At 51.3% G+C, this 7500-nt stretch overlaps 20 non-coding genes across 20 annotated transcripts; 14 read left to right on the plus strand and 6 right to left on the minus strand.

The window, feature by feature from the left end:
- Window positions 1-7: 7 nt before the first annotated feature.
- Window positions 8-126, plus strand: LOC131477496 (5S ribosomal RNA). The gene has a single exon (XR_009243831.1). It is a non-coding gene; the product is annotated as a 5S ribosomal RNA (ribosomal RNA).
- Window positions 127-250: 124 nt separating this feature from the next.
- Window positions 251-443, minus strand: LOC131441610 (U2 spliceosomal RNA). The gene has a single exon (XR_009232214.1). It is a non-coding gene; the product is annotated as a U2 spliceosomal RNA (small nuclear RNA).
- A 308-nt stretch (window positions 444-751) lies between these two features.
- On the plus strand, window positions 752-870 carry LOC131477562 (5S ribosomal RNA). Its single transcript, XR_009243894.1, has one exon. It is a non-coding gene; the product is annotated as a 5S ribosomal RNA (ribosomal RNA).
- Window positions 871-1165: 295 nt separating this feature from the next.
- Window positions 1166-1284, plus strand: LOC131477507 (5S ribosomal RNA). The gene has a single exon (XR_009243842.1). It is a non-coding gene; the product is annotated as a 5S ribosomal RNA (ribosomal RNA).
- A 124-nt stretch (window positions 1285-1408) lies between these two features.
- On the minus strand, window positions 1409-1601 carry LOC131441611 (U2 spliceosomal RNA). Its single transcript, XR_009232215.1, has one exon. It is a non-coding gene; the product is annotated as a U2 spliceosomal RNA (small nuclear RNA).
- A 308-nt stretch (window positions 1602-1909) lies between these two features.
- Window positions 1910-2028, plus strand: LOC131477518 (5S ribosomal RNA). The gene has a single exon (XR_009243853.1). It is a non-coding gene; the product is annotated as a 5S ribosomal RNA (ribosomal RNA).
- A 296-nt stretch (window positions 2029-2324) lies between these two features.
- Window positions 2325-2443, plus strand: LOC131441050 (5S ribosomal RNA). The gene has a single exon (XR_009231728.1). It is a non-coding gene; the product is annotated as a 5S ribosomal RNA (ribosomal RNA).
- Window positions 2444-2739: 296 nt separating this feature from the next.
- On the plus strand, window positions 2740-2858 carry LOC131477431 (5S ribosomal RNA). Its single transcript, XR_009243769.1, has one exon. It is a non-coding gene; the product is annotated as a 5S ribosomal RNA (ribosomal RNA).
- A 296-nt stretch (window positions 2859-3154) lies between these two features.
- LOC131477531 (5S ribosomal RNA) lies at window positions 3155-3273 on the plus strand. Its single transcript, XR_009243865.1, has one exon. It is a non-coding gene; the product is annotated as a 5S ribosomal RNA (ribosomal RNA).
- Window positions 3274-3397: 124 nt separating this feature from the next.
- LOC131441612 (U2 spliceosomal RNA) lies at window positions 3398-3590 on the minus strand. Its single transcript, XR_009232216.1, has one exon. It is a non-coding gene; the product is annotated as a U2 spliceosomal RNA (small nuclear RNA).
- Window positions 3591-3898: 308 nt separating this feature from the next.
- Window positions 3899-4017, plus strand: LOC131477543 (5S ribosomal RNA). Its single transcript, XR_009243876.1, has one exon. It is a non-coding gene; the product is annotated as a 5S ribosomal RNA (ribosomal RNA).
- A 124-nt stretch (window positions 4018-4141) lies between these two features.
- On the minus strand, window positions 4142-4334 carry LOC131441614 (U2 spliceosomal RNA). The gene has a single exon (XR_009232218.1). It is a non-coding gene; the product is annotated as a U2 spliceosomal RNA (small nuclear RNA).
- A 308-nt stretch (window positions 4335-4642) lies between these two features.
- On the plus strand, window positions 4643-4761 carry LOC131477554 (5S ribosomal RNA). The gene has a single exon (XR_009243887.1). It is a non-coding gene; the product is annotated as a 5S ribosomal RNA (ribosomal RNA).
- A 124-nt stretch (window positions 4762-4885) lies between these two features.
- Window positions 4886-5078, minus strand: LOC131441615 (U2 spliceosomal RNA). The gene has a single exon (XR_009232219.1). It is a non-coding gene; the product is annotated as a U2 spliceosomal RNA (small nuclear RNA).
- A 308-nt stretch (window positions 5079-5386) lies between these two features.
- On the plus strand, window positions 5387-5505 carry LOC131477566 (5S ribosomal RNA). Its single transcript, XR_009243898.1, has one exon. It is a non-coding gene; the product is annotated as a 5S ribosomal RNA (ribosomal RNA).
- A 296-nt stretch (window positions 5506-5801) lies between these two features.
- Window positions 5802-5920, plus strand: LOC131442923 (5S ribosomal RNA). Its single transcript, XR_009233465.1, has one exon. It is a non-coding gene; the product is annotated as a 5S ribosomal RNA (ribosomal RNA).
- A 296-nt stretch (window positions 5921-6216) lies between these two features.
- LOC131477578 (5S ribosomal RNA) lies at window positions 6217-6335 on the plus strand. Its single transcript, XR_009243909.1, has one exon. It is a non-coding gene; the product is annotated as a 5S ribosomal RNA (ribosomal RNA).
- A 296-nt stretch (window positions 6336-6631) lies between these two features.
- LOC131477576 (5S ribosomal RNA) lies at window positions 6632-6750 on the plus strand. The gene has a single exon (XR_009243907.1). It is a non-coding gene; the product is annotated as a 5S ribosomal RNA (ribosomal RNA).
- Window positions 6751-6874: 124 nt separating this feature from the next.
- LOC131441616 (U2 spliceosomal RNA) lies at window positions 6875-7067 on the minus strand. Its single transcript, XR_009232220.1, has one exon. It is a non-coding gene; the product is annotated as a U2 spliceosomal RNA (small nuclear RNA).
- Window positions 7068-7375: 308 nt separating this feature from the next.
- LOC131477591 (5S ribosomal RNA) lies at window positions 7376-7494 on the plus strand. Its single transcript, XR_009243920.1, has one exon. It is a non-coding gene; the product is annotated as a 5S ribosomal RNA (ribosomal RNA).
- The last annotated feature ends 6 nt before the right edge of the window (window positions 7495-7500 follow it).

The raw sequence follows: 7500 nt of genomic DNA on the forward strand, positions 1-7500 counted from the left end.
CCCGTCGGCTTACGGCCATACCACCCTGAGCACGCCCGATCTCGTCTGATCTCGGAAGCTAAGCAGGGTCGGGCCTGGTTAGTACTTGGATGGGAGACCGCCTGGGAATACCAGGTGCTGTAAGCTTTTACACTGCTGCTTCCTTACAAGAAACATGGACTTGCAATTACGTTGACGCACGGGCACGGGCACAGGCACACGTTAACGTCCTTCTAGTTCCAGCCTTGCTTTGGTTTTCACAGAAAAAAGAGAATGGTGCACCGTTCCTGGTGGCACTGCAATGCCAGGTCAATGCAAGGAGTGAAGAGAGCAAGCCCCAGTTTTCACCTCCCAATGCTCAAAAATGCATTTAATATTTAATCCCCATATAGAGGACATATCAGATATTAAACTGATAAGAACAGATACTACACTTGATCTTAGCCAAAAGGCCGAGAAGCGATGGCCCACAAGTGTCTGGGGCCAACTCAAGATCTTGGCACACAAGTTACTTGTTGTGGTGCCATGTTTTTTAAGTGCGCATAACAAAGGCTGCTGCTGATCACCTCCGCCCCAAGGTGATCTAAGTGCACCTCTGAGCCTTGACGGACAGCTGCTTGACATTTGACACACTCAAAGGGCGCAGCCATACAGCAAAGCCCACCAAAAACAACTTAAACTCTTGAACGTTCGAAAGGCTGACCTTTGAGCTCCTCCACGTGCAGGGGGCCTTGCCTAGTCTATAAAAGGAGTCTGTGTCCCCAGCCCGTCGGCTTACGGCCATACCACCCTGAGCACGCCCGATCTCGTCTGATCTCGGAAGCTAAGCAGGGTCGGGCCTGGTTAGTACTTGGATGGGAGACCGCCTGGGAATACCAGGTGCTATAAGCTTTTACACTGCTGCTTCCTTACAAGAAACATGGGCTTGCAATTACTTGGCCCACGGGCACACGTTAACGTCCTTCTAGTTTCAGCCTTGGATGTCGCTCTGCAAGCATGTGAGAAGCTTTAAGATGGGGAGCAGCTTACCCATCTCGGTGTAGCTTCCTAATACTGGAATAGAGTGTAGCAGGTAGTGGAGATAAAGGCTCAAGTGCAGTGTGTTCGAAAGGCTGACTTTTGAGCTCCTCCACGAGCAGGGGGCCTTGCCTAGTCTATAAAAGGAGTCTGTGTCCCCAGCCCGTCGGCTTACGGCCATACCACCCTGAGCACGCCCGATCTCGTCTGATCTCGGAAGCTAAGCAGGGTCGGGCCTGGTTAGTACTTGGATGGGAGACCGCCTGGGAATACCAGGTGCTGTAAGCTTTTACACTGCTGCTTCCTTACAAGAAACATGGGCTTGCAATTACGTTGACGCACGGGCACGGGCACAGGCACACGTTAACGTCCTTCTAGTTCCAGCCTTGCTTTGGTTTTCACAGAAAAAAGAGAATGGTGCACCGTTCCTGGTGGCACTGCAATGCCAGGTCAATGCAAGGAGTGAAGAGAGCAAGCCCCAGTTTTCACCTCCCAATGCTCAAAAATGCATTTAATATTTAATCCCCATATAGAGGACATATCAGATATTAAACTGATAAGAACAGATACTACACTTGATCTTAGCCAAAAGGCCGAGAAGCGATGGCCCACAAGTGTCTGGGGCCAACTCAAGATCTTGGCACACAAGTTACTTGTTGTGGTGCCATGTTTTTTAAGTGCGCATAACAAAGGCTGCTGCTGATCACCTCCGCCCCAAGGTGATCTAAGTGCACCTCTGAGCCTTGACGGACAGCTGCTTGACATTTGACACACTCAAAGGGCGCAGCCATACAGCAAAGCCCACCAAAAACAACTTAAACTCTTGAACGTTCGAAAGGCTGACTTTTGAGCTCCTCCACGAGCAGGGGGCCTTGCCTAGTCTATAAAAGGAGTCTGTGTCCCCAGCCCGTCGGCTTACGGCCATACCACCCTGAGCACGCCCGATCTCGTCTGATCTCGGAAGCTAAGCAGGGTCGGGCCTGGTTAGTACTTGGATGGGAGACCGCCTGGGAATACCAGGTGCTGTAAGCTTTTACACTGCTGCTTCCTTACAAGAAACATGGGCTTGCAATTATGTTGACGCACGGGCACACGTTAACGTCCTTCTAGTTTCAGCCTTGGATGTCGCTCTGCAAGCATGTGAGAAGCTTGGAGATGGGGAGCAGCTTACCCATCTCGGTGTAGCTTCCTAATACTGGAATAGAGTGTAGCAGGTAGTGGAGATAAAGGCTCAAGTGCAGTGTGTTCGAAAGGCTGACTTTTGAGCTCCTCCACGAGCAGGGGGCCTTGCCTAGTCTATAAAAGGAATCTGTGTCCCCAGCCCGTCGGCTTGAGGCCATACCACCCTGAGCACGCCCGATCTCGTCTGATCTCGGAAGCTAAGCAGGGTCGGGCCTGGTTAGTACTTGGATGGGAGACCGCCTGGGAATACCAGGTGCTGTAAGCTTTTACACTGCTGCTTCCTTACAAGAAACATGGGCTTGCAATTACGTTGACGCACGGGCACACGTTAACGTCCTTCTAGTTTCAGCCTTGGATGTCGCTCTGCAAGCATGTGAGAAGCTTGGAGATGGGGAGCAGCTTACCCATCTCGGTGTAGCTTCCTAATACTGGAATAGAGTGTAGCAGGTAGTGGAGATAAAGGCTCAAGTGCAGTGTGTTCGAAAGGCTGACTTTTGAGCTCCTCCACGAGCAGGGGGCCTTGCCTAGTCTATAAAAGGAGTCTGTGTCCCCAGCCCGTCGGCTTACGGCCATACCACCCTGAGCACGCCCGATCTCGTCTGATCTCGAAAGCTAAGCAGGGTCGGGCCTGGTTAGTACTTGGATGGGAGACCGCCTGGGAATACCAGGTGCTGTAAGCTTTTACACTGCTGCTTCCTTACAAGAAACATGGGCTTGCAATTACGTTGACGCACAGGCACACGTTAACGTCCTTCTAGTTTCAGCCTTGGATGTCGCTCTGCAAGCATGTGAGAAGCTTGGAGATGGGGAGCAGCTTACCCATCTCGGTGTAGCTTCCTAATACTGGAATAGAGTGTAGCAGGTAGTGGAGATAAAGGCTCAAGTGCAGTGTGTTCGAAAGGCTGACTTTTGAGCTCCTCCACGAGCAGGGGGCCTTGCCTAGTCTATAAAAGGAGTCTGTGTCCCCAGCCCGTCGGCTTACGGCCATACCACCCTGAGCACGCCCGATCTCGTCTGATCTCGGAAGCTAAGCAGGGTCGGGCCTGGTTAGTACTTGGATGGGAGACCGCCTGGGAATACCAGGTGCTGTAAGCTTTTACACTGCTGCTTCCTTACAAGAAACATGGGCTTGCAATTACGTTGACGCACGGGCACGGGCACAGGCACACGTTAACGTCCTTCTAGTTCCAGCCTTGCTTTGGTTTTCACAGAAAAAAGAGAATGGTGCACCGTTCCTGGTGGCACTGCAATGCCAGGTCAATGCAAGGAGTGAAGAGAGCAAGCCCCAGTTTTCACCTCCCAATGCTCAAAAATGCATTTAATATTTAATCCCCATATAGAGGACATATCAGATATTAAACTGATAAGAACAGATACTACACTTGATCTTAGCCAAAAGGCCGAGAAGCGATGGCCCACAAGTGTCTGGGGCCAACTCAAGATCTTGGCACACAAGTTACTTGTTGTGGTGCCATGTTTTTTAAGTGCGCATAACAAAGGCTGCTGCTGATCACCTCCGCCCCAAGGTGATCTAAGTGCACCTCTGAGCCTTGACGGACAGCTGCTTGACATTTGACACACTCAAAGGGCGCAGCCATACAGCAAAGCCCACCAAAAACAACTTAAACTCTTGAACGTTCGAAAGGCTGACTTTTGAGCTCCTCCACGAGCAGGGGGCCTTGCCTAGTCTATAAAAGGAGTCTGTGTCCCCAGCCCGTCGGCTTACGGCCATACCACCCTGAGCACGCCCGATCTCGTCTGATCTCGGAAGCTAAGCAGGGTCGGGCCTGGTTAGTACTTGGATGGGAGACCGCCTGGGAATACCAGGTGCTGTAAGCTTTTACACTGCTGCTTCCTTACAAGAAACATGGGCTTGCAATTACGTTGACGCACGGGCACGGGCACAGGCACACGTTAACGTCCTTCTAGTTCCAGCCTTGCTTTGGTTTTCACAGAAAAAAGAGAATGGTGCACCGTTCCTGGTGGCACTGCAATGCCAGGTCAATGCAAGGAGTGAAGAGAGCAAGCCCCAGTTTTCACCTCCCAATGCTCAAAAATGCATTTAATATTTAATCCCCATATAGAGGACATATCAGATATTAAACTGATAAGAACAGATACTACACTTGATCTTAGCCAAAAGGCCGAGAAGCGATGGCCCACAAGTGTCTGGGGCCAACTCAAGATCTTGGCACACAAGTTACTTGTTGTGGTGCCATGTTTTTTAAGTGCGCATAACAAAGGCTGCTGCTGATCACCTCCGCCCCAAGGTGATCTAAGTGCACCTCTGAGCCTTGACGGACAGCTGCTTGACATTTGACACACTCAAAGGGCGCAGCCATACAGCAAAGCCCACCAAAAACAACTTAAACTCTTGAACGTTCGAAAGGCTGACTTTTGAGCTCCTCCACGAGCAGGGGGCCTTGCCTAGTCTATAAAAGGAGTCTGTGTCCCCAGCCCGTCGGCTTACGGCCATACCACCCTGAGCACGCCCGATCTCGTCTGATCTCGGAAGCTAAGCAGGGTCGGGCCTGGTTAGTACTTGGATGGGAGACCGCCTGGGAATACCAGGTGCTGTAAGCTTTTACACTGCTGCTTCCTTACAAGAAACATGGGCTTGCAATTACGTTGACACACGGGCACGGGCACAGGCACACGTTAACGTCCTTCTAGTTCCAGCCTTGCTTTGGTTTTCACAGAAAAAAGAGAATGGTGCACCGTTCCTGGTGGCACTGCAATGCCAGGTCAATGCAAGGAGTGAAGAGAGCAAGCCCCAGTTTTCACCTCCCAATGCTCAAAAATGCATTTAATATTTAATCCCCATATAGAGGACATATCAGATATTAAACTGATAAGAACAGATACTACACTTGATCTTAGCCAAAAGGCCGAGAAGCGATGGCCCACAAGTGTCTGGGGCCAACTCAAGATCTTGGCACACAAGTTACTTGTTGTGGTGCCATGTTTTTTAAGTGCGCATAACAAAGGCTGCTGCTGATCACCTCCGCCCCAAGGTGATCTAAGTGCACCTCTGAGCCTTGACGGACAGCTGCTTGACATTTGACACACTCAAAGGGCGCAGCCATACAGCAAAGCCCACCAAAAACAACTTAAACTCTTGAACGTTCGAAAGGCTGACCTTTGAGCTCCTCCACGTGCAGGGGGCCTTGCCTAGTCTATAAAAGGAGTCTGTGTCCCCAGCCCGTCGGCTTACGGCCATACCACCCTGAGCACGCCCGATCTCGTCTGATCTCGGAAGCTAAGCAGGGTCGGGCCTGGTTAGTACTTGGATGGGAGACCGCCTGGGAATACCAGGTGCTGTAAGCTTTTACACTGCTGCTTCCTTACAAGAAACATGGGCTTGCAATTACGTTGACGCACGGGCACACGTTAACGTCCTTCTAGTTTCAGCCTTGGATGTCGCTCTGCAAGCATGTGAGAAGCTTGGAGATGGGGAGCAGCTTACCCATCTCGGTGTAGCTTCCTAATACTGGAATAGAGTGTAGCAGGTAGTGGAGATAAAGGCTCAAGTGCAGTGTGTTCGAAAGGCTGACTTTTGAGCTCCTCCACGAGCAGGGGGCCTTGCCTAGTCTATAAAAGGAGTCTGTGTCCCCAGCCCGTCGGCTTACGGCCATACCACCCTGAGCACGCCCGATCTCGTCTGATCTCGGAAGCTAAGCAGGGTAGGGCCTGGTTAGTACTTGGATGGGAGACCGCCTGGGAATACCAGGTGCTGTAAGCTTTTACACTGCTGCTTCCTTACAATAAACATGGGCTTGCAATTACGTTGACGCACGGGCACACGTTAACGTCCTTCTAGTTTCAGCCTTGGATGTCGCTCTGCAAGCATGTGAGAAGCTTGGAGATGGGGAGCAGCTTACCCATCTCGGTGTAGCTTCCTAATACTGGAATAGAGTGTAGCAGGTAGTGGAGATAAAGGCTCAAGTGCAGTGTGTTCGAAAGGCTGACTTTTGAGCTCCTCCACGAGCAGGGGGCCTTGCCTAGTCTATAAAAGGAGTCTGTGTCCCCAGCCCGTCGGCTTACGGCCATACCACCCTGAGCACGCCCGATCTCGTCTGATCTCGGAAGCTAAGCAGGGTCGGGCCTGGTTAGTACTTGGATGGGAGACCGCCTGGGAATACCAGGTGCTGTAAGCTTTTACACTGCTGCTTCCTTACAAGAAACATGGGCTTGCAATTATGTTGACGCACGGGCACACGTTAACGTCCTTCTAGTTTCAGCCTTGGATGTCGCTCTGCAAGCATGTGAGAAGCTTGGAGATGGGGAGCAGCTTACCCATCTCGGTGTAGCTTCCTAATACTGGAATAGAGTGTAGCAGGTAGTGGAGATAAAGGCTCAAGTGCAGTGTGTTCGAAAGGCTGACTTTTGAGCTCCTCCACGAGCAGGGGGCCTTGCCTAGTCTATAAAAGGAGTCTGTGTCCCCAGCCCGTCGGCTTACGGCCATACCACCCTGAGCACGCCCGATCTCGTCTGATCTCGGAAGCTAAGCAGGGTCGGGCCTGGTTAGTACTTGGATGGCAGACCGCCTGGGAATACCAGGTGCTGTAAGCTTTTACACTGCTGCTTCCTTACAAGAAACATGGGCTTGCAATTACGTTGACGCATGGGCACGGGCACAGGCACACGTTAACGTCCTTCTAGTTCCAGCCTTGCTTTGGTTTTCACAGAAAAAAGAGAATGGTGCACCGTTCCTGGTGGCACTGCAATGCCAGGTCAATGCAAGGAGTGAAGAGAGCAAGCCCCAGTTTTCACCTCCCAATGCTCAAAAATGCATTTAATATTTAATCCCCATATAGAGGACATATCAGATATTAAACTGATAAGAACAGATACTACACTTGATCTTAGCCAAAAGGCCGAGAAGCGATGGCCCACAAGTGTCTGGGGCCAACTCAAGATCTTGGCACACAAGTTACTTGTTGTGGTACCATGTTTTTTAAGTGCGCATAACAAAGGCTGCTGCTGATCACCTCCGCCCCAAGGTGATCTAAGTGCACCTCTGAGCCTTGACGGACAGCTGCTTGACATTTGACACACTCAAAGGGCGCAGCCATACAGCAAAGCCCACCAAAAACAACTTAAACTCTTGAACGTTCGAAAGGCTGACTTTTGAGCTCCTCCACGAGCAGGGGGCCTTGCCTAGTCTATAAAAGGAGTCTGTGTCCCCAGCCCGTCGGCTTACGGCCATACCACCCTGAGCACGCCCGATCTCGTCTGATCTCGGAAGCTAAGCAGGGTCGGGCCTGGTTAGTACTTGGATGGGAGACCGCCTGGGAATACCAGGTGCTGTAAGCTTTTACA

Source organism: Solea solea, chromosome 16 (genome assembly GCF_958295425.1).
Source record: "Solea solea chromosome 16, fSolSol10.1, whole genome shotgun sequence".
In the NCBI taxonomy this organism is placed as follows: domain Eukaryota; kingdom Metazoa; phylum Chordata; class Actinopteri; order Pleuronectiformes; family Soleidae; genus Solea; species Solea solea.